The sequence below is a fragment of the Pimephales promelas genome, chromosome 13, assembly GCF_988280905.1.
Source record: "Pimephales promelas chromosome 13, fPimPro1.hap1.1, whole genome shotgun sequence".
Taxonomy (NCBI): Eukaryota; Metazoa; Chordata; class Actinopteri; order Cypriniformes; family Leuciscidae; genus Pimephales; species Pimephales promelas.
The window spans coordinates 4,029,773-4,051,557 of NC_142781.1; the positions used below are offsets into that span (position 1 = coordinate 4,029,773).

The 21,785-nt window shown below is 45.8% G+C and overlaps 21 non-coding genes across 21 annotated transcripts; 11 read left to right on the forward strand and 10 right to left on the reverse strand.

The window, feature by feature from the left end:
• Window positions 1-618: 618 nt before the first annotated feature.
• LOC148974720 (U5 spliceosomal RNA) lies at window positions 619-734 on the forward strand. Its single transcript, XR_016146289.1, has one exon. It is a non-coding gene; the product is annotated as a U5 spliceosomal RNA (small nuclear RNA).
• A 935-nt stretch (window positions 735-1,669) lies between these two features.
• Window positions 1,670-1,741, reverse strand: trnad-guc (transfer RNA aspartic acid (anticodon GUC)). The gene has a single exon. It is a non-coding gene; the product is annotated as a tRNA-Asp (tRNA).
• Window positions 1,742-3,409: 1,668 nt separating this feature from the next.
• LOC148974722 (U5 spliceosomal RNA) lies at window positions 3,410-3,525 on the forward strand. The gene has a single exon (XR_016146283.1). It is a non-coding gene; the product is annotated as a U5 spliceosomal RNA (small nuclear RNA).
• Window positions 3,526-3,990: 465 nt separating this feature from the next.
• On the reverse strand, window positions 3,991-4,062 carry trnad-guc (transfer RNA aspartic acid (anticodon GUC)). Its single transcript has one exon. It is a non-coding gene; the product is annotated as a tRNA-Asp (tRNA).
• Window positions 4,063-5,135: 1,073 nt separating this feature from the next.
• LOC148974724 (U5 spliceosomal RNA) lies at window positions 5,136-5,251 on the forward strand. The gene has a single exon (XR_016146300.1). It is a non-coding gene; the product is annotated as a U5 spliceosomal RNA (small nuclear RNA).
• A 1,404-nt stretch (window positions 5,252-6,655) lies between these two features.
• On the reverse strand, window positions 6,656-6,727 carry trnad-guc (transfer RNA aspartic acid (anticodon GUC)). The gene has a single exon. It is a non-coding gene; the product is annotated as a tRNA-Asp (tRNA).
• A 1,668-nt stretch (window positions 6,728-8,395) lies between these two features.
• On the forward strand, window positions 8,396-8,511 carry LOC148974726 (U5 spliceosomal RNA). Its single transcript, XR_016146263.1, has one exon. It is a non-coding gene; the product is annotated as a U5 spliceosomal RNA (small nuclear RNA).
• Window positions 8,512-8,976: 465 nt separating this feature from the next.
• Window positions 8,977-9,048, reverse strand: trnad-guc (transfer RNA aspartic acid (anticodon GUC)). The gene has a single exon. It is a non-coding gene; the product is annotated as a tRNA-Asp (tRNA).
• A 1,668-nt stretch (window positions 9,049-10,716) lies between these two features.
• Window positions 10,717-10,832, forward strand: LOC148974728 (U5 spliceosomal RNA). Its single transcript, XR_016146215.1, has one exon. It is a non-coding gene; the product is annotated as a U5 spliceosomal RNA (small nuclear RNA).
• Window positions 10,833-11,297: 465 nt separating this feature from the next.
• On the reverse strand, window positions 11,298-11,369 carry trnad-guc (transfer RNA aspartic acid (anticodon GUC)). The gene has a single exon. It is a non-coding gene; the product is annotated as a tRNA-Asp (tRNA).
• A 479-nt stretch (window positions 11,370-11,848) lies between these two features.
• Window positions 11,849-11,964, forward strand: LOC148974730 (U5 spliceosomal RNA). The gene has a single exon (XR_016146312.1). It is a non-coding gene; the product is annotated as a U5 spliceosomal RNA (small nuclear RNA).
• Window positions 11,965-13,117: 1,153 nt separating this feature from the next.
• On the reverse strand, window positions 13,118-13,189 carry trnad-guc (transfer RNA aspartic acid (anticodon GUC)). The gene has a single exon. It is a non-coding gene; the product is annotated as a tRNA-Asp (tRNA).
• A 386-nt stretch (window positions 13,190-13,575) lies between these two features.
• LOC148974732 (U5 spliceosomal RNA) lies at window positions 13,576-13,691 on the forward strand. The gene has a single exon (XR_016146264.1). It is a non-coding gene; the product is annotated as a U5 spliceosomal RNA (small nuclear RNA).
• A 1,153-nt stretch (window positions 13,692-14,844) lies between these two features.
• Window positions 14,845-14,916, reverse strand: trnad-guc (transfer RNA aspartic acid (anticodon GUC)). The gene has a single exon. It is a non-coding gene; the product is annotated as a tRNA-Asp (tRNA).
• Window positions 14,917-15,896: 980 nt separating this feature from the next.
• Window positions 15,897-16,012, forward strand: LOC148974734 (U5 spliceosomal RNA). The gene has a single exon (XR_016146265.1). It is a non-coding gene; the product is annotated as a U5 spliceosomal RNA (small nuclear RNA).
• A 465-nt stretch (window positions 16,013-16,477) lies between these two features.
• trnad-guc (transfer RNA aspartic acid (anticodon GUC)) lies at window positions 16,478-16,549 on the reverse strand. The gene has a single exon. It is a non-coding gene; the product is annotated as a tRNA-Asp (tRNA).
• Window positions 16,550-18,217: 1,668 nt separating this feature from the next.
• LOC148974736 (U5 spliceosomal RNA) lies at window positions 18,218-18,333 on the forward strand. The gene has a single exon (XR_016146216.1). It is a non-coding gene; the product is annotated as a U5 spliceosomal RNA (small nuclear RNA).
• Window positions 18,334-18,798: 465 nt separating this feature from the next.
• Window positions 18,799-18,870, reverse strand: trnad-guc (transfer RNA aspartic acid (anticodon GUC)). Its single transcript has one exon. It is a non-coding gene; the product is annotated as a tRNA-Asp (tRNA).
• Window positions 18,871-19,515: 645 nt separating this feature from the next.
• LOC148974738 (U5 spliceosomal RNA) lies at window positions 19,516-19,631 on the forward strand. Its single transcript, XR_016146217.1, has one exon. It is a non-coding gene; the product is annotated as a U5 spliceosomal RNA (small nuclear RNA).
• A 465-nt stretch (window positions 19,632-20,096) lies between these two features.
• On the reverse strand, window positions 20,097-20,168 carry trnad-guc (transfer RNA aspartic acid (anticodon GUC)). The gene has a single exon. It is a non-coding gene; the product is annotated as a tRNA-Asp (tRNA).
• A 646-nt stretch (window positions 20,169-20,814) lies between these two features.
• LOC148974740 (U5 spliceosomal RNA) lies at window positions 20,815-20,930 on the forward strand. Its single transcript, XR_016146218.1, has one exon. It is a non-coding gene; the product is annotated as a U5 spliceosomal RNA (small nuclear RNA).
• The last annotated feature ends 855 nt before the right edge of the window (window positions 20,931-21,785 follow it).

Below are 21,785 nucleotides of genomic sequence, written 5' to 3' on the forward strand. Positions count from 1 at the left end.
TTACAAACCAATGCAAATGCTATCTTGAAAGTAAAACCTTTCAAATAGAATTAGCTTACCACCCTCAGGTGAGTCTTGAACGGCAGGGTTGGCTTTATCAGCAGTTTCCACGGCAGAGCACGAGCTCATACAAGGTGTTTGTCCGTGGTAAAGAAGAAGCCTCCCAGTCGGTGAATCGAACCCCGGTCTTCCGCGTGACAGGCGGAGATACTGTCCACTATACTAACGAGGACCGGTCGTCACAGCAGTGTCCCTGAGCGGTACGGCATTGTATGCCTCTCCCTCTCCTGTGGAGGAATCCACCTGCAATCCAAGGAGATGAAGGGTTTGTTCATTTAGCCTCCAGAAAGTTCCATTAAAATATCAAGCGAATTCTAGACACTGGTCTTCCACGTACTACTGGATTCAGGGACATCCTCTTAGACAGGGTTTGCCGGTCATCTGGTGATGGGGCAGATTCTTATTACATTTGCTCCATCCTCTAATGGAAATGGCTATATTATTGTTTTTAACAAAAAAAGACAAAAATCTGGGTGGGAGGAGCCTGCACCAGACATTACCCTTGCTGAGCATGGTGGCATGTGTGTGATAGCACATTGTCCCAACGTCTCATGGTTACAGCTCAAGTTTCTCTTCATTCACGCATAAATATTTCGCCTTTTACTAAAGATTTCCGTGGAGGGGAACGTTTGCGAGTTATTGGTATTTTTGGATGCTCTGCTCACAGTAGAGCTAAATGCCTTTGTTCAAAAACAGAAGACTTTTTGTTTGGAGCTGGGTGTTGGTCAAACCATTGCCACTTTCCCAGTTCACAACTTCAAATCTTGGGTCAGCAGCATGATTGTAAGGTTTACCAATCACAAAAGGGTAGTGTTGGGAGAAACAAAGCTTTTCAAAGCTTTCAACTGATTGCTTTGCAAATTGATTAACTGTTTCAACGCATTCGGAAGGCCACACTGGTGACCCCTGCTGGTCAGATTGGAAATGCAACACTGGAAATGCCACACAAACTTAGGTCAAACATGCATAAACCAACCTTTTACAAACCAATGCAAATGCTATCTTGAAAGTAAAACCTTTCAAATAGAATTAGCTTACCACCCTCAGGTGAGTCTTGAACGGCAGGGTTGGCTTTATCAGCAGTTTCCACGGCAGAGCATGAGCTCATACAAGGTGTTTGTCCGTGGTAAAGAAGAAGCATTCCTGTGGAGGAATCCACCTGCAATCCAAGGAGATGAAGGGTTTGTTCATTTAGCCTCCAGAAAGTTCTTAAAAATCTCATGCGAATTCCAGACACTGGTCTTCCACGTACTACTGGATTCAGGGACATCCTCTTAGACAGGGTTTGCAGGTCATCTGGTGATGGGGCAGATTCTTATTACATTTGCTCCATCCTCTAATGTTTCAACGCATTCGGATGGCCACACTGGTGAACCCTGCTGGTCAGATTGGAAATGCAACAGTGGAAATGCCACACAAACTTAGGTCAAACATGCATAAACCAACCTTTTACAAACCAATGCAAATGCTATCTTGAAAGTAAAACCTTTCAAATAGAATTAGCTTACCACCCTCAGGTGAGTCTTGAACGGCAGGGTTGGCTTTATCAGCAGTTTCCACGGCAGAGCATGAGCTCATACAAGGTGTTTGTCCGTGGTAAAGAAGAAGCCTCCCCGTCGGGGAATCGAACCCCGGTCTTCCGCGTGACAGGCGGAGATACTGTCCACTATACTAACGAGGACCGGTCGTCACAGCAGTGTCCCTGGGTGGTACGGCATTGTATGCTCAGCCGTTGAGAAGTCAATTAATACTGGACATGCTTTATGGGAGTTATTGTTATTTAAGCCTTTCATTTTGGCCAAGAGGGGCAGGAAGAGGAGCTCTCCCTCTCCTGTGGAGGAATCCACCTGCAATCCAAGGATATGAAGGATTTGTTCATTTAGCCTCCAGAAAGTTCCTAAAAATCTCATGCGAATTCTAGACACTGGTCTTCCACGTACTACTGGATTCAGGGACATCCTCTTAGACAGGGTTTGCCGGTCATCTGGTGATGGGGCAGATTCTTATTACATTTGCTCCATCCTCTAATGTTTCAACGCATTCGGATGGCCACACTGGTGAACCCTGCTGGTCAGATTGGAAATGCAATAGTGGAAATGCCACACAAACTTAGGTCAAACATGCATAAACCAAACTTTTACAAACCAATGCAAATGCTATCTTGAAAGTAAAACCTTTCAAATAGAATTAGCTTACCACCCTCAGGTGAGTCTTGAACGGCAGGGTTGGCTTTATCAGCAGTTTCCACGGCAGAGCACGAGCTCATACAAGGTGTTTGTCCGTGGTAAAGAAGAAGCCTCCCCGTCGGGGAATCGAACCCCGGTCTTCCGCGTGACAAGCGGAGATACTGTCCACTATACTAACGAGGACCAGTCGTCAAAGCAGTGTCCATAAGCGGTACGGCATTGTATGCCTCTCCCTCTCCTGTGGAGGAATCCACCTGCAATCCAAGGAGATGAAGGGTTTGTTCATTTAGCCTCCAGAAAGTTCCATTAAAATATCAAGCGAATTCTAGACACTGGTCTTCCACGTACTACTGGATTCAGGGACATCCTCTTAGACAGGGTTTGCCGGTCATCTGGTGATGGGGCAGATTCTTATTACATTTGCTCCATCCTCTAATGTTTCAACGCATTCGGATGGCCACACTGGTGAACCCTGCTGGTCAGATTGGCAATGCAATAGTGGAAATGCCACACAAACTTAGGTCAAACATGCATAAACCAACCTATTACAAACCAATGCAAATGCTATCGTGAAAGTAAAACCTTTCAAATAGAATTAGCTTACCACCCTCAGGTGAGTCTTGAACGGCAGGGTTGGCTTTATCAGCAGTTTCCACGGCAGAGCACGAGCTCATACAAGGTGTTTGTCCGTGGTAAAGAATAAGCCTCCATGTCGGGGAATCGAACCCCGGTCTTCCGCGTGACAGGCAGAGATACTGTCCACTATACTAACGAGGACCGGTCGTCACAGCAGTGTCCCTGACCGGTACGGCATTGTATGCCTCTCCCTCTCCTGTGGAGGAATCCACCTGCAATCCAAGGAGATGAAGGGTTTGTTCATTTAGCCTCCAGAAAGTTCCATTAAAATATCAAGCGAATTCTAGACACTGGTCTTCCACGTACTACTGGATTCAGGGACATCCTCTTAGACAGGGTTTGCCGGTCATCTGGTGATGGGGCAGATTCTTATTACATTTGCTCCATCCTCTAATGGAAATGGCTATATTATTGTTTTTAACAAAAAAAGACAAAAATCTGGGTGGGAGGAGCCTGCACCAGACATTACCCTTGCTGAGCATGGTGGCATGTGTGTGATAGCACATTGTCCCAACGTCTCATGGTTACAGCTCGAGTTGCTCTTCATTCACGCATAAATCTTTCGCCTTTTACTAAAGATTTCCGTGGAGGGGAACGTTTGCGAGTTATTGGTATTTTTGGATGCTCTGCTCACAGTAGAGCTAAATGCCTTTGTTCAAAAACAGAAGACCTTTTGTTTGGAGCTGGGTGTTGGTCAAACCATTGCCACTTTCCCAGTTCACAACTTCAAATCTTGGGTCAGCAGAATGATTTTAAGGTTTACCAATCACAAAAGGGTAGTGTTGGGAGAAACAAAGCTTTTCAAAGCTTTCAACTGATTGCTTTGCAAATTGATTAACTGTTTCAACGCATTCGGAAGGCCACACTGGTGACCCCTGCTGGTCAGATTGGAAATGCAACACTGGAAATGCCACACAAACTCAGGTCAAACATGCATAAACCAACCTTTTACAAACCAATGCAAATGCTATCTTGAAAGTAAAACCTTTCAAATAGAATTAGCTAACCACCCTCAGGTGAGTCTTGAATGGCAGGGTTGGCTTTATCAGCAGTTTCCACAGCAGAGCATGAGCTCATACAAGGTGTTTGTCCGTGGTAAAGAAGAAGCCTCCCCGTCGGGGAATCGAACCCCGGCCTTCCGCGTGACAGGCGGAGATACTGTCCACTATACTAACGAGGACCGGTCGTCACAGCAGTGTCCCTGAGCGGTACGGCATTGTATGCTCAGCCGTTGAGAAGTCAATTAATACTGGACATGCTTTATGGGAGTTATTGTTATTTAAGCCTTTCATTTTGGCCAAGGGGGCAGGAAGAGGAGCTCTCCCTCTCCTGTGGAGGAATCCACCTGCAATTCAAGGAGATGAAGGGTTTGTTCATTTAGCCTCCAGAAAGTTCCTAAAAACCTCATGCGAATTCTAGACACTGGTCTTCCACGTACTACTGGATTCAGGGACATCCTCTTAGACAGGGTTTGCCGGTCATCTGGTGATGGGGCAGATTCTTATTACATTTGCTCCATCCTCTAATGTTTCAACGCATTCGGATGGCCACACTGGTGAACCCTGCTGGTCAGATTGGAAATGCAATAGTGGAAATGCCACACAAACTTAGGTCAAACATGCATAAACCAACCTTTTACAAACCAATGCAAATGCTATCTTGAAAGTAAAACCTTTCAAATAGAATTAGCTTACCACCCTCAGGTGAGTCTTGAACGGCAGGGTTGGCTTTATCAGCAGTTTCCACGGCAGAGCACGAGCTCATACAAGGTGTTTGTCCGTGGTAAAGAAGAAGCCTCCCAGTCGGTGAATCGAACCCCGGTCTTCCGCGTGACAGGTGGAGATACTGTCCACTATACTAACGAGGACCGGTCGTCACAGCAGTGTCCCTGAGCGGTACGGCATTGTATGCCTCTCCCTCTCCTGTGGAGGAATCCACCTGCAATCCAAGGAGATGAAGGGTTTGTTCATTTAGCCTCCAGAAAGTTCCATTAAAATATCAAGCGAATTCTAGACACTGGTCTTCCACGTACTACTGGATTCAGGGACATCCTCTTAGACAGGGTTTGCCGGTCATCTGGTGATGGGGCAGATTCTTATTACATTTGCTCCATCCTCTAATGGAAATGGCTATATTATTGTTTTTAACAAAAAAAGACAAAAATCTGGGTGGGAGGAGCCTGCACCAGACATTACCCTTGCTGAGCATGGTGGCATGTGTGTGATAGCACATTGTCCCAACGTCTCATGGTTACAGCTCGAGTTTCTCTTCATTCACGCATAAATATTTCGCCTTTTACTAAAGATTTCCGTGGAGGGGAACGTTTGCGAGTTATTGGTATTTTTGGATGCTCTGCTCACAGTAGAGCTAAATGCCTTTGTTCAAAAACAGAAGACTTTTGTTTGGAGCTGGGTGTTGATCAAACCATTGCCACTTTCCCAGTTCACAACTTCAAATCTTGGGTCAGCAGCATGATTGTAAGGTTTACCAATCACAAAAGGGTAGTGTTGGGAGAAACAAAGCTTTTCAAAGCTTTCAACTGATTGCTTTGCAAATTGATTAACTGTTTCAACGCATTCGGAAGGCCACACTGGTGACCCCTGCTGGTCAGATTGGAAATGCAACACTGGAAATGCCACACAAACTTAGGTCAAACATGCATAAACCAACCTTTTACAAACCAATGCAAATGCTATCTTGAAAGTAAAACCTTTCAAATAGAATTAGCTTACCACCCTCAGGTGAGTCTTGAACGGCAGGGTTGGCTTTATCAGCAGTTTCCACGGCAGAGCATGAGCTCATACAAGGTGTTTGTCCGTGGTAAAGAAGAAGCATTCCTGTGGAGGAATCCACCTGCAATCCAAGGAGATGAAGGGTTTGTTCATTTAGCCTCCAGAAAGTTCTTAAAAATCTCATGCGAATTCCAGACACTGGTCTTCCACGTACTACTGGATTCAGGGACATCCTCTTAGACAGGGTTTGCAGGTCATCTGGTGATGGGGCAGATTCTTATTACATTTGCTCCATCCTCTAATGTTTCAACGCATTCGGATGGCCACACTGGTGAACCCTGCTGGTCAGATTGGAAATGCAACAGTGGAAATGCCACACAAACTTAGGTCAAACATGCATAAACCAACCTTTTACAAACCAATGCAAATGCTATCTTGAAAGTAAAACCTTTCAAATAGAATTAGCTTACCACCCTCAGGTGAGTCTTGAACGGCAGGGTTGGCTTTATCAGCAGTTTCCACGGCAGAGCATGAGCTCATACAAGGTGTTTGTCCGTGGTAAAGAAGAAGCCTTCCTGTGGAGGAATCTACCTGCAATCCAAGGAGATGAAGGGTTTGTTCATTTAGCCTCCAGAAAGTTCCTAAAAATCTCATGCGAATTCCAGACACTGGTCTTCCACGTACTACTGGATTCAGGGACATCCTCTTAGACAGGGTGTGCCGGTCATCTGGTGATGGGGCAGATTCTTATTACATTTGCTCCATCCTCTAATGTTTCAACGCATTCGGATGGCCACATTGGTGAACCCTGCTGGTCAGATTGGAAATGCAACAGTGGAAATGCCACACAAACTTAGGTCAAACATGCATAAACCAACCTTTTACAAACCAATGCAAATGCTATCTTGAAAGTAAAACCTTTCAAATAGAATTAGCTTACCACCCTCAGGTGAGACTTGAACGGCAGGGTTGGCTTTATCAGCAGTTTCCACAGCAGAGCATGAGCTCATACAAGGTGTTTGTCCGTGGTAAAGAAGAAGCCTCCCCGTCGGGGAATCGAACCCCGGTCTTCCGCGTGACAGGCGGAGATACTGTCCACTATACTAACGAGGACCGGTCGTCACAGCAGTGTCCCTGGGCGGTACGGCATTGTATGCTCAGCCGTTGAGAAGTCAATTAATACTGGACATGCTTTATGGAAGTTATTGTTATTTAAGCCTTTCATTTTGGCCAAGAGGGGCAGGAAGAGGAGCTCTCCCTCTCCTGTGGAGGAATCCACCTGCAATCCAAGGATATGAAGGATTTGTTCATTTAGCCTCCAGAAAGTTCCTAAAAATCTCATGCGAATTCTAGACACTGGTCTTCCACGTACTACTGGATTCAGGGACATCCTCTTAGACAGGGTTTGCCGGTCATCTGGTGATGGGGCAGATTCTTATTACATTTGCTCCATCCTCTAATGTTTCAACGCATTCGGATGGCCACACTGGTGAACCCTGCTGGTCAGATTGGAAATGCAATAGTGGAAATGCCACACAAACTTAGGTCACACATGCATAAACCAAACTTTTACAAACCAATGCAAATGCTATCTTGAAAGTAAAACCTTTCAAATAGAATTAGCTTACCACCCTCAGGTGAGTCTTGAACGGCAGGGTTGGCTTTATCAGCAGTTTCCACGGCAGAGCACGAGCTCATACAAGGTGTTTGTCCGTGGTAAAGAAGAAGCCTCCCCGTCGGGGAATCGAACCCCGGTCTTCCGCGTGACAAGCGGAGATACTGTCCACTATACTAACGAGGACCAGTCGTCAAAGCAGTGTCCATAAGCGGTACGGCATTGTATGCCTCTCCCTCTCCTGTGGAGGAATCCACCTGCAATCCAAGGAGATGAAGGGTTTATTCATTTAGCCTCCAGAAAGTTCCATTAAAATATCAAGCGAATTCTAGACACTGGTCTTCCACGTACTACTGGATTCAGGGACATCCTCTTAGACAGGGTTTGCCGGTCATCTGGTGATGGGGCAGATTCTTATTACATTTGCTCCATCCTCTAATGTTTCAACGCATTCGGATGGCCACACTGGTGAACCCTGCTGGTCAGATTAGAAATGCAATAGTGGAAATGCCACACAAACTTAGGTCAAACATGCATAAACCAACCTATTACAAACCAATGCAAATGCTATCGTGAAAGTAAAACCTTTCAAATAGAATTAGCTTACCACCCTCAGGTGAGTCTTGAACGGCAGGGTTGGCTTTATCAGCAGTTTCCACGGCAGAGCACGAGCTCATACAAGGTGTTTGTCCGTGGTAAAGAATAAGCCTCCACGTCGGGGAATCGAACCCCGGTCTTCCGCGTGACAGGCAGAGATACTGTCCACTATACTAACGAGGACCGGTCGTCACAGCAGTGTCCCTGACCGGTACGGCATTGTATGCCTCTCCCTCTCCTGTGGAGGAATCCACCTGCAATCCAAGGAGATGAAGGGTTTGTTCATTTAGCCTCCAGAAAGTTCCATTAAAATATCAAGCGAATTCTAGACACTGGTCTTCCACGTACTACTGGATTCAGGGACATCCTCTTAGACAGGGTTTGCCGGTCATCTGGTGATGGGGCAGATTCTTATTACATTTGCTCCATCCTCTAATGGAAATGGCTATATTATTGTTTTTAACAAAAAAAGACAAAAAGCTGGGTGGGAGGAGCCTGCACCAGACATTACCCTTGCTGAGCATGGTGGCATGTGTGTGATAGCACATTGTCCCAACGACTCATGGTTACAGCTCGAGTTTCTCTTCATTCATGCATAAATCTTTCGCCTTTTACTAAAGATTTCCGTGGAGGGGAACGTTTGCGAGTTATTGGTATTTTTGGATGCTCTGCTCACAGTAGAGCTAAATGCCTTTGTTCAAAAACAGAAGACTTTTTGTTTGGAGCTGGGTTTTGGTCAAACCATTGCCACTTTCCCAGTTCACAACTTCAAATCTTGGGTCAGCAGAATGATTGTAAGGTTTACCAAACACAAAAGGGTAGTGTTGGGAGAAACAAAGCTTTTCAAAGCTTTCAACTGATTGCTTTGCAAATTGATTAACTGTTTCAACGCATTCGGAAGGCCACACTGGTGACCCCTGCTGGTCAGATTGGAAATGCAACAGTGGAAATGCCACACAAACTTAGGTCAAACATGCATAAACCAACCTTTTACAAACCAATGCAAATGCTATCTTGAAAGTAAAACCTTTCAAATAGAATTAGCTTACCACCCTCAGGTGAGACTTGAACGGCAGGGTTGGCTTTATCAGCAGTTTCCACAGCAGAGCATGAGCTCATACAAGGTGTTTGTCCGTGGTAAAGAAGAAGCCTCCCCGTCGGGGAATCGAACCCCGGTCTTCCGCGTGACAGGCGGAGATACTGTCCACTATACTAACGAGGACCGGTCGTCACAGCAGTGTCCCTGGGCGGTACGGCATTGTATGCTCAGCCGTTGAGAAGTCAATTAATACTGGACATGCTTTATGGGAGTTATTGTTATTTAAGCCTTTCATTTTGGCCAAGAGGGGCAGGAAGAGGAGCTCTCCCTCTCCTGTGGAGGAATCCACCTGCAATCCAAGGATATGAAGGGTTTGTTCATTTAGCCTCCAGAAAGTTCCTAAAAATCTCATGCGAATTCTAGACACTGGTCTTCCACGTACTACTGGATTCAGGGACATCCTCTTAGACAGGGTTTGCCGGTCATCTGGTGATGGGGCAGATTCTTATTACATTTGCTCCATCCTCTAATGTTTCAACGCATTCGGATGGCCACACTGGTGAACCCTGCTGGTCAGATTGGAAATGCAATAGTGGAAATGCCACACAAACTTAGGTCAAACATGCATAAACCAAACTTTTACAAACCAATGCAAATGCTATCTTGAAAGTAAAACCTTTCAAATAGAATTAGCTTACCACCCTCAGGTGAGTCTTGAACGGCAGGGTTGGCTTTATCAGCAGTTTCCACGGCAGAGCACAAGCTCATACAAGGTGTTTGTCCGTGGTAAAGAAGAAGCCTCCCCGTCGGGGAATCGAACCTCGGTCTTCCGCGTGACAGGCGGAGATACTGTCCACTATACTAACGAGGACCGGTCGTCAAAGCAGTGTCCCTAAGCGGTACGGCATTGTATGCCTCTCCCTCTCCTGTGGAGGAATCCACCTGCAATCCAAGGAGATGAAGGGTTTGTTCATTTAGCCTCCAGAAAGTTCCATTAAAATATCAAGCGAATTCTAGACACTGGTCTTCCACGTACTACTGGATTCAGGGACATCCTCTTAGACAGGGTTTGCCGGTCATCTGGTGATGGGGCAGATTCTTATTACATTTGCTCCATCCTCTAATGTTTCAACGCATTCGGATGGCCACACTGGTGAACCCTGCTGGTCAGATTGGAAATGCAATAGTGGAAATGCCACACAAACTTAGGTCAAACATGCATAAACCAACCTATTACAAACCAATGCAAATGCTATCGTGAAAGTAAAACCTTTCAAATAGAATTAGCTTACCACCCTCAGGTGAGTCTTGAACGGCAGGGTTGGCTTTATCAGCAGTTTCCACGGCAGAGCACGAGCTCATACAAGGTGTTTGTCCGTGGTAAAGAATAAGCCTCCACGTCGGGGAATCGAACCCCGGTCTTCCGCGTGACAGGCGGAGATACTGTCCACTATACTAACGAGGACCGGTCGTCACAGCAGTGTGCCTGACCGGTACGGCATTGTATGCCTCTCCCTCTCCTGTGGAGGAATCCACCTGCAATCCAAGGAGATGAAGGGTTTGTTCATTTAGCCTCCAGAAAGTTCCATTAAAATATCAAGCGAATTCTAGACACTGGTCTTCCACGTACTACTGGATTCAGGGACATCCTCTTAGACAGGGTTTGCCGGTCATCTGGTGATGGGGCAGATTCTTATTACATTTGCTCCATCCTCTAATGGAAATGGCTATATTATTGTTTTTAACAAAAAAAGACAAAAATCTGGGTGGGAGGAGCCTGCACCAGACATTACCCTTGCTGAGCATGGTGGCATGTGTGTGATAGCACATTGTCCCAACGTCTCATGGTTACAGCTCGAGTTTCTCTTCATTCACGCATAAATCTTTCGCCTTTTACTAAAGATTTCCGTGGAGGGGAACGTTTGCGAGTTATTGGTATTTTTGGATGCTCTGCTCACAGTAGAGCTAAATGCCTTTGTTCAAAAACAGAAGACTTTTTGTTTGGAGCTGGGTGGTGGTCAAACCATTGCCACTTTCCCAGTTCACAACTTCAAATCTTGGGTCAGCAGAATGATTGTACGGTTTACCAATCACAAAAGGGTAGTGTTGGGAGAAACAAAGCTTTTCAAAGCTTTCAACTGATTGCTTTGCAAATTGATTAACTGTTTCAACGCATTCGGAAGGCCACACTGGTGACCCCTGCTGGTCAGATTGGAAATGCAACACTGGAAATGCCACACAAACTCAGGTCAAACATGCATAAACCAACCTTTTACAAACCAATGCAAATGCTATCTTGAAAGTAAAACCTTTCAAATAGAATTAGCTAACCACCCTCAGGTGAGTCTTGAATGGCAGGGTTGGCTTTATCAGCAGTTTCCACAGCAGAGCATGAGCTCATACAAGGTGTTTGTCCGTGGTAAAGAAGAAGCCTCCCCGTCGGGGAATCGAACCCCGGCCTTCCGCGTGACAGGCGGAGATACTGTCCACTATACTAACGAGGACCGGTCGTCACAGCAGTGTCCCTGAGCGGTACGGCATTGTATGCTCAGCCGTTGAGAAGTCAATTAATACTGGACATGCTTTATGGGAGTTATTGTTATTTAAGCCTTTCATTTTGGCCAAGGGGGCAGGAAGAGGAGCTCTCCCTCTCCTGTGGAGGAATCCACCTGCAATCCAAGGAGATGAAGGGTTTGTTCATTTAGCCTCCAGAAAGTTCCTAAAAACCTCATGCGAATTCTAGACACTGGTCTTCCACGTACTACTGGATTCAGGGACATCCTCTTAGACAGGGTTTGCCGGTCATGTGGTGATGGGGCAGATTCTTATTACATTTGCTCCATCCTCTAATGGAAATGGCTATATTATTGTTTTTAACAAAAAAAGACAAAAAGCTGGGTGGGAGGAGCCTGCACCAGACATTACCCTTGCTGAGCATGGTGGCATGTGTGTGATAGCACATTGTCCCAACGACTCATGGTTACAGCTCGAGTTTCTCTTCATTCATGCATAAATCTGTCGCCTTTTACTAAAGATTTCTGTGGAGGGGAACGTTTGCGAGTTATTGGTATTTTTGGATGCTCTGCTCACAGTAGAGCTAAATGCCTTTGTTCAAAAACAGAAGACTTTTTTGTTTGAAGCCTACTGTCCACTATACTAACGAGGACTGGTTGTCACAGCAGTGTCCCTGAGCGGTACGGCATTGTATGCTCAGCCGTTGAGAAGTCAATTAATACTGGACATGCTTTATGGGAGTTATTGTTATTTAAGCCTTTCATTTTGGCCAAGGGGGGCAGGAAGAGGAGCTCTCCCTCTCCTGTGGAGGAATCCACCTGCAATCCAAGGAGATGAAGGTTTTGTTCATTTAGCCTCCAGAAAGTTCCTAAAAACCTCATGCGAATTCTAGACACTGGTCTTCCACGTACTACTGGATTCAGGGACATCCTCTTAGACAGGGTTTGCAGGTCATCTGGTGATGGGGCAGATTCTTATTACATTTGCTCCATCCTCTAATGTTTCAACGCATTCGGATGGCCACATTGGTGAACCCTGCTGGTCAGATTGGAAATGCAACAGTGGAAATGCCACACAAACTTAGGTCAAACATGCATAAACCAACCTTTTACAAACCAATGCAAATGCTATCTTGAAAGTAAAATCTTTCAAATAGAATTAGCTTACCACCCTCAGGTGAGTCTTGAACGGCAGGGTTGGCTTTATCAGCAGTTTCCACGGCAGAGCATGAGCTCATACAAGGTGTTTGTCCATGGTAAAGAAGAAGCCTTCCTGTGGAGGAATCTACCTGCAATCCAAGGAGATGAAGGGTTTGTTCATTTAGCCTCCAGAAAGTACCTAAAAATCTCATGCGAATTCCAGACACTGGTCTTCCACGTACTACTGGATTCAGGGACATCCTCTTAGACAGGGTGTGCCGGTCATCTGGTGATCGGGCAGATTCTTATAACATTTGCTCCATCCTCTAATGTTTCAACGCATTCGGATGGCCACACTGGTGAACCCTGCTGGTCAGATTGGAAATGCAACACTGGAAATGCCACACAAACTCAGGTCAAACATGCATAAACCAACCTTTTACAAACCAATGCAAATGCTATCTTGAAAGTAAAACCTTTCAAATAGAATTAGCTAACCACCCTCAGGTGAGTCTTGAACGGCAGGGTTGGCTTTATCAGCAGTTTCCATGGCAGAGCATGAGCTCATACAAGGTGTTTGTCCGTGGTAAAGAAGAAGCCTCCCCGTCGGGGAATCGAACCCCGGTCTTCCGCGTGACAGGCGGAGATACTGTCCACTATACTAACGAGGACCGGTCGTCAAAGCAGAGTCCCTGAGCGGTACGGCTTTGTGTGCCTCTCCCTCTCCTGTGGAGGAATCCACCTGCAATCCAAGGAGATGAAGGGTTTGTTTATTTAGCCTCCAGAAAGTTCCATTAAAATATCAAGCGAATTCTAGACACTGGTCTTCCACGTACTACTGGATTCAGGGACATCCTCTTAGACAGGGTTTGCCGGTCATCTGGTGATGGGGCAGATTCTTATTACATTTGCTCCATCCTCTAATGGAAATGGCTATATTATTGTTTTTAACAAAAAAAGACAAAAAGCTGGGTGGGAGGAGCCTGCACCAGACATTACCCTTGCTGAGCATGGTGGCATGTGTGTGATAGCACATTGTCCCAACGACTCATGGTTACAGCTCGAGTTTCTCTTCATTCATGCATAAATCTTTCGCCTTTTACTAAAGATTTCCGTGGAGGGGAACGTTTGCGAGTTATTGGTATTTTTGGATGCTCTGCTCACAGTAGAGCTAAATGCCTTTGTTCAAAAACAGAAGACTTTTTGTTTGGAGCTGGGTTTTGGTCAAACCATTGCCACTTTCCCAGTTCACAACTTCAAATCTTGGGTCAGCAGAATGATTGTAAGGTTTACCAAACACAAAAGGGTAGTGTTGGGAGAAACAAAGCTTTTCAAAGCTTTCAACTGATTGCTTTGCAAATTGATAAACTGTTTCAACGCATTCGGAAGGCCACACTGGTGACCCCTGCTGGTCAGATTGGAAATGCAACACTGGAAATGCCACACAAACTCAGGTCAAACATGCATAAACCAACCTTTTACAAACCAATGCAAATGCTATCTTGAAAGTAAAACCTTTCAAATAGAATTAGCTTACCACCCTCAGGTGAGACTTGAACGGCAGGGTTGGCTTTATCAGCAGTTTCCACGGCAGAGCATGAGCTCATACAAGGTGTTTGTCCGTGGTAAAGAAGAAGCCTCCCCGTCGGGGAATCGAACCCCGGTCTTCCGCGTGACAGGCAGAGATACTGTCCACTATACTAACGAGGACCGGTCGTCACAGCAGTGTCCCTGAGCGGTACGGCATTGTATGCTCAGCCGTTGAGAAGTCAATTAATACTGGACATGCTTTATGGGAGTTATTGTTATCTAAGCCTTTCATTTTGGCCAAGAGGGGCAGGAAGAGGAGCTCTCCCTCTCCTGTGGAGGAATCCACCTGCAATCCAAGGATATGAAGGGTTTGTTCATTTAGCCTCCAGAAAGTTCCTAAAAATCTCATGCGAATTCTAGACACTGGTCTTCCACGTACTACTGGATTCAGGGACATCCTCTTAGACAGGGTTTGCCGGTCATCTGGTGATGGGGCAGATTCTTATTACATTTGCTCCATCCTCTAATGTTTCAACGCATTCGGATGGCCACACTGGTGAACCCTGCTGGTCAGATTGGAAATGCAATAGTGGAAATGCCACACAAACTTAGGTCAAACATGCATAAACCAAACTTTTACAAACCAATGCAAATGCTATCTTGAAAGTAAAACCTTTCAAATAGAATTAGCTTACCACCCTCAGGTGAGTCTTGAACGGCAGGGTTGGCTTTATCAGCAGTTTCCACGGCAGAGCACGAGCTCATACAAGGTGTTTGTCCGTGGTAAAGAAGAAGCCTCCCCGTCGGGGAATCGAACCCCGGTCTTCCGCGTGACAGGCGGAGATACTGTCCACTATACTAACGAGGACCGGTCGTCAAAGCAGTGTCCCTGAGCGGTACGGCTTTGTGTGCCTCTCCCTCTCCTGTGGAGGAATCCACCTGCAATCCAAGGAGATGAAGGGTTTGTTCATTTAGCCTCCAGAAAGTTCCATTAAAATATCAAGCGAATTCTAGACACTGGTCTTCCACGTACTACTGGATTCAGGGACATCCTCTTAGACAGGGTTTGCCGGTCATCTGGTGATGGGGCAGATTCTTATTACATTTGCTCCATCCTCTAATGTTTCAACGCATTCGGATGGCCACACTGGTGAACCCTGCTGGTCAGATTGGAAATGCAATAGTGGAAATGCCACACAAACTTAGGTCAAACATGCATAAACCAACCTATTACAAACCAATGCAAATGCTATCTTGAAAGTAAAACCTTTCAAATAGAATTAGCTTACCACCCTCAGGTGAGTCTTGAACGGCAGGGTTGGCTTTATCAGCAGTTTCCACGGCAGAGCACGAGCTCATACAAGGTGTTTGTCCGTGGTAAAGAATAAGCCTACCCGTCGGGGAATCGAACCCCGGTCTTCCGCGTGACAGGCGGAGATACTGTCCACTATACTAACGAGGACCAGTCGTCAAAGCAGTGTCCCTGAGCGGTACGGCATTGTATGCCTCTCCCTCTCCTGTGGAGGAATCCACCTGCAATCCAAGGAGATGAAGGGTTTGTTCATTTAGCCTCCAGAAAGTTCCATTAAAATATCAAGCGAATTCTAGACACTGGTCTTCCACGTACTACTGGATTCAGGGACATCCTTTTAGACAGGGTTTGCCGGTCATCTGGTGATGGGGCAGATTCTTATTACATTTGCTCCATCCTCTAATGGAAATGGCTATATTATTGTTTTGAACAAAAAAAAACAAAAAGCTGGGTGGGAGGAGCCTGCACCAGACATTACCCTTGCTGAGCATGGTGGCATGTGTGTGATAGCACATTGTCCCAACGACTCATGGTTACAGCTCGAGTTTCTCTTCATTCATGCATAAATCTTTCGCCTTTTACTAAAGATTTCCGTGGAGGGGAACGTTTGCGAGTTATTGGTATTTTTGGATGCTCTGCTCACAGTAGAGCTAAATGCCTTTGTTCAAAAACAGAAGACTTTTTGTTTGGAGCTGGGTTTTGGTCAAACCATTGCCACTTTCCCAGTTCACAACTTCAAATCTTGGGTCAGCAGAATGATTGTAAGGTTTACCAAACACAAAAGGGTAGTGTTGGGAGAAACAAAGCTTTTCAAAGCTTTCAACTGATTGCTTTGCAAATTGATTAACTGTTTCAACGCATTCGGAAGGCCACACTGGTGACCCCTGCTGGTCAGATTGGAAATGCAACACTGGAAATGCCACACAAACTCAGGTCAAACATGCATAAACCAACCTTTTACAAACCAATGCAAATGCTATCTTGAAAGTAAAACCTTTCAAATAGAATTAGCTTACCACCCTCAGGTGAGACTTGAACGGCAGGGTTGGCTTTATCAGCAGTTTCCACGGCAGAGCATGAGCTCATACAAGGTGTTTGTCCGTGGTAAAGAAGAAGCCTCCCCGTCGGGGAATCGAACCCCGGTCTTCCGCGTGACAGGCGGAGATACTGTCCACTATACTAACGAGGACCGGTCCTCACAGCAGTGTCCCTGAGCGGTACGGCATTGTATGCTCAGCCGTTGAGAAGTCAATTAATACTGGACATGCTTTATGGGAGTTATTGTTATCTAAGCCTTTCATTTTGGCCAAGAGGGGCAGGAAGAGGAGCTCTCCCTCTCCTGTGGAGGAATCCACCTGCAATCCAAGGATATGAAGGGTTTGTTCATTTAGCCTCCAGAAAGTTCCTAAAAATCTCATGCGAATTCTAGACACTGGTCTTCCACGTACTACTGGATTCAGGGACATCCTCTTAGACAGGGTTTGCCAGTCATCTGGTGATGGGGCAGATTCTTATTACATTTGCTCCATCCTCTAATGTTTCAACGCATTCGGATGGCCACACTGGTGAACCCTGCTGGTCAGATTGGAAATGCAATAGTGGAAATGCCACACAAACTTAGGTCAAACATGCATAAACCAAACTTTTACAAACCAATGCAAATGCTATCTTGAAAGTAAAACCTTTCAAATAGAATTAGCTTACCACCCTCAGGTGAGTCTTGAACGGCAGGGTTGGCTTTATCAGCAGTTTCCACGGCAGAGCACGAGCTCATACAAGGTGTTTGTCCGTGGTAAAGAAGAAGCCTCCCCGTCGGGGAATCGAACCCCGGACTTCCGCGTGACAGGCGGAGATACTGTCCACTATACTAACGAGGACCGGTCGACAAAGCAGTGTCCCTGAGCGGTACGGCTTTGTGTGCCTCTCCCTCTCCTGTGGAGGAATCCACCTGCAATCCAAGGAGATGAAGGGTTTGTTCATTTAGCCTCCAGAAAGTTCCATTAAAATATCAAGCGAATTCTAGACACTGGTCTTCCACGTACTACTGGATTCAGGGACATCCTCTTAGACAGGGTTTGCCGGTCATCTGGTGATGGGGCAGATTCTTATTACATTTGCTCCATCCTCTAATGTTTCAACGCATTCGGATGGCCACACTGGTGAACCCTGCTGGTCAGATTGGAAATGCAATAGTGGAAATGCCACACAAACTTAGGTCAAACATGCATAAACCAACCTTTTACAAACCAATGCAAATGCTATCTTGAAAGTAAAACCTTTCAAATAGAATTAGCTTACCACCCTCAGGTGAGTCTTGAACGGCAGGGTTGGCTTTAACAGCAGTTTCCACGGCAGAGCACGAGCTCATACAAGGTGTTTGTCCGTGGTAAAGAAGAAGCCTCCCAGTCGGTGAATCGAACCCCGGTCTTCCGCGTGACAGGCGGAGATACTGTCCACTATACTAACGAGAACCGGTCGTCACAGCAGTGTCCCTGAGCGGTACGGCATTGTATGCCTCTCCCTCTCCTGTGGAGGAATCCACCTGCAATCCAAGGAGATGAAGGGTTTGTTCATTTAGCCTCCAAAAAGTTCCATTAAAATATCAAGCGAATTCCAGACACTGGTCTTCCACGTACTACTGGATTCAGGGACATCCTCTTAGACAGGGTTTGCCGGTCATCTGGTGATGGGGCAGATTCTTATTACATTTGCTCCATCCTCTAATGGAAATGGCTATATTATTGTTTTTAACAAAAAAAGACAAAAATCTGGGTGGGAGGAGCCTGCACCAGACATTACCCTTGCTGAGCATGGTGGCATGTGTGTGATAGCACATTGTCCCAACGTCTCATGGTTACAGCTCGAGTTTCTCTTCATTCACGCATAAATCTTTCGCCTTTTACTAAAGATTTCCGTGGAGGGGAACGTTTGCGAGTTATTGGTATTTTTGGATGCTCTGCTCACAGTAGAGCTAAATGCCTTTGTTCAAAAACAGAAGACTTTTTGTTTGGAGCTGGGTGGTGGTCAAACCATTGCCACTTTCCCAGTTCACAACTTCAAATCTTGGGTCAGCAGAATGATTGTAAGGTTTACCAATCACAAAAGGGTAGTGTTGGGAGAAACAAAGCTTTTCAAAGCTTTCAACTGATTGCTTTGCAAATTGATTAACTGTTTCAACGCATTTGGAAGGCCACACTGGTGACGCCTGCTGGTCAGATTGGAAACGCAACACTGTAAATGCCACACAAACTCAGGTCAAACATGCATAAACCAACCTTTTACAAACCAATGCAAATGCTATCTTGAAAGTAAAACCTTTCAAATAGAATTAGCTAACCACCCTCAGGTGAGTCTTGAATGGCAGGGTTGGCTTTATCAGCAGTTTCAACAGCAGAGCATGAGCTCATACAAGGTGTTTGTCCGTGGTAAAGAAGAAGCCTCCCCGTCGGGGAATCGAACCCCGGTCTTCCGCGTGACAGGCGGAGATACTGTCCACTATACTAACGAGGACCGGTCGTCACAGCAGTGTCCCTGAGCGGTACGGCATTGTATGCTCAGCCGTTGAGAAGTCAATTAATACTGGACATGCTTTATGGGAGTTATTGTTATTTAAGCCTTTCATTTTGGCCAAGGGGGCAGGAAGAGGAGCTCTCCCTCTCCTGTGGAGGAATCCACCTGCAATCCAAGGAGATGAAGGGTTTGTTCATTTAGCCTCCAGAAAGTTCCTAAAAACCTCATGCGAATTCTAGACACTGGTCTTCCACGTACTACTGGATTCAGGGACATCCTCTTAGACAGGGTTTACTAACTATACTAACGAGGACCGGTCGTCAAAGCAGTGTCCCTCAGCGGTACGGCATTGCATGCCTCTCCCTCTCCTGTGGAGGAATCCACCTGCAATCCAAGGAGATGAAGGGTTTGTTCATTTAGCCTCCAGAAAGTTCCATTAAAATATCAAGCGAATTCTAGACACTGGTCTTCCACGTGCTACTGGATTCAGGGACATCCTCTTAGACAGGGTTTGCCGGTCATCTGGTTATTGTTTTTAACAAAAAAAGACAAAAAGCTGGGTGGGAGGAGCCTGCACCAGACATTACCCTTGCTGAGCATGGTGGCATGTGTGTGATAGCACATTGTCCCAACGTCTCATGGTTACAGCTCGAGTTTCTCTTCATTCACGCATAAATCTTTCGCCTTTTACTAAAGATTTCCGTGGAGGGGAACGTTTGCGAGTTATTGGTATTTTTGGATGCTCTGCTCACAGTAGAGCTAAATGCCTTTGTTCAAAAACAGAAGACTTTTTGTTTGGAGCTGGGTTTTGGTCAAACCATTGCCACTTTCCCAGTTCACAACTTCAAATCTTGGGTCAGCAGAATGATTGTAAGGTTTACCAATCACAAAAGGGTAGTGTTGGGAGAAACAAAGCTTTTCAAAGCTTTCAACTGATTGCTTTGCAAATTGATTAACTGTTTCAACGCATTCGGAAGGCCACACTGGTGACCCCTGCTGGTCAGATTGGAAATGCAACACTGGAAATGCCACACAAACTCAGGTCAAACATGCATAAACCAACCTTTTACAAACCAATGCAAATGCTATCTTGAAAGTAAAACCTTTCAAATAGAATTAGCTAACCACCCTCAGGTGAGTCTTGAATGGCAGGGTTGGCTTTATCAGCAGTTTCCACAGCAGAGCATGAGCTCATACAAGGTGTTTGTCCGTGGTAAAGAAGAAGCCTCCCCGTCGGGGAATCGAACCCCGGTCTTCCGCGTGACAGGCGGAGATACTGTCCACTATACTAACGAGGACCGGTCGTCACAGCAGTGTCCCTGAGCGGTACGGCATTGTATGCTCAGCCGTTGAGAAGTCAATTAATACTGGACATGCTTTATGGGAGTTATTGTTATTTAAGCCTTTCATTTTGGCCAAGGGGGGCAGGAAGAGGAGCTCTCCCTCTCCTGTGGAGGAATCCAACTGCAATCCAAGGAGATGAAGGGTTTGTTCATTTAGCCTCCAGAAAGTTCCTAAAAACCTCATGCGAATTCTAGACACTGGTCTTCCACGTACTACTGGATTCAGGGACATCCTCTTAGACAGGGTTTACTAACTATACTAACGAGGACCGGTCGTCAAAGCAGTGTCCCTCAGCGGTACGGCATTGCATGCCTCTCCCTCTCCTGTGGAGGAATCCACCTGCAATCCAAGGAGATGAAGGGTTTGTTCATTTAGCCTCCAGAAAGTTCCATTAAAATATCAAGCGAATTCTAGACACTGGTCTTCCACGTGCTACTGGATTCAGGGACATCCTCTTAGACAGGGTTTGCCGGTCATCTGGTTATTGTTTTTAACAAAAAAAGACAAAAAGCTGGGTGGGAGGAGCCTGCACCAGACATTACCCTTGCTGAGCATGGTGGCATGTGTGTGATAGCACATTGTCCCAACGTCTCATGGTTACAGCTCGAGTTTCTCTTCATTCACGCATAAATCTTTCGCCTTTTACTAAAGATTTCCGTGGAGGGGAACGTTTGCGAGTTATTGGTATTTTTGGATGCTCTGCTCACAGTAGAGCTAAATGCCTTTGTTCAAAAACAGAAGACTTTTTGTTTGGAGCTGGGTTTTGGTCAAACCATTGCCACTTTCCCAGTTCACAACTTCAAATCTTGGGTCAGCAGAATGATTGTAAGGTTTACCAATCACAAAAGGGTAGTGTTGGGAGAAACAAAGCTTTTCAAAGCTTTCAACTGATTGCTTTGCAAATTGATTAACTGTTTCAACGCATTCGGAAGGCCACACTGGTGACCCCTGCTGGTCAGATTGGAAATGCAACACTGGAAATGCCACACAAACTCAGGTCAAACATGCATAAACCAACCTTTTACAAACCAATGCAAATGCTATCTTGAAAGTAAAACCTTTCAAATAGAATTAGCTAACCACCCTCAGGTGAGTCTTGAATGGCAGGGTTGGCTTTATCAGCAGTTTCCACAGCAGAGCATGAGCTCATACAAGGTGTTTGTCCGTGGTAAAGAAGAAGCCTCCCCGTCGGGGAATCGAACCCCGGTCTTCTGCGTGACAGGCGGAGATACTGTCCACTATACTAACGAGGACCGGTCGTCACAGCAGTGTCCCTGAGCGGTACGGCATTGTATGCTCAGCCGTTGAGAAGTCAATTAATACTGGACATGCTTTATGGGAGTTATTGTTATCTAAGCCTTTCATTTTGGCCAAGAGGGGCAGGAAGAGGAGCTCTCCCTCTCCTGTGGAGGAATCCACCTGCAATCCAAGGATATGAAGGGTTTGTTCATTTAGCCTCCAGAAAGTTCCTAAAAATCTCATGCGAATTCTAGACACTGGTCTTCCACGTACTACTGGATTCAGGGACATCCTCTTAGACAGGGTTTGCCAGTCATCTGGTGATGGGGCAG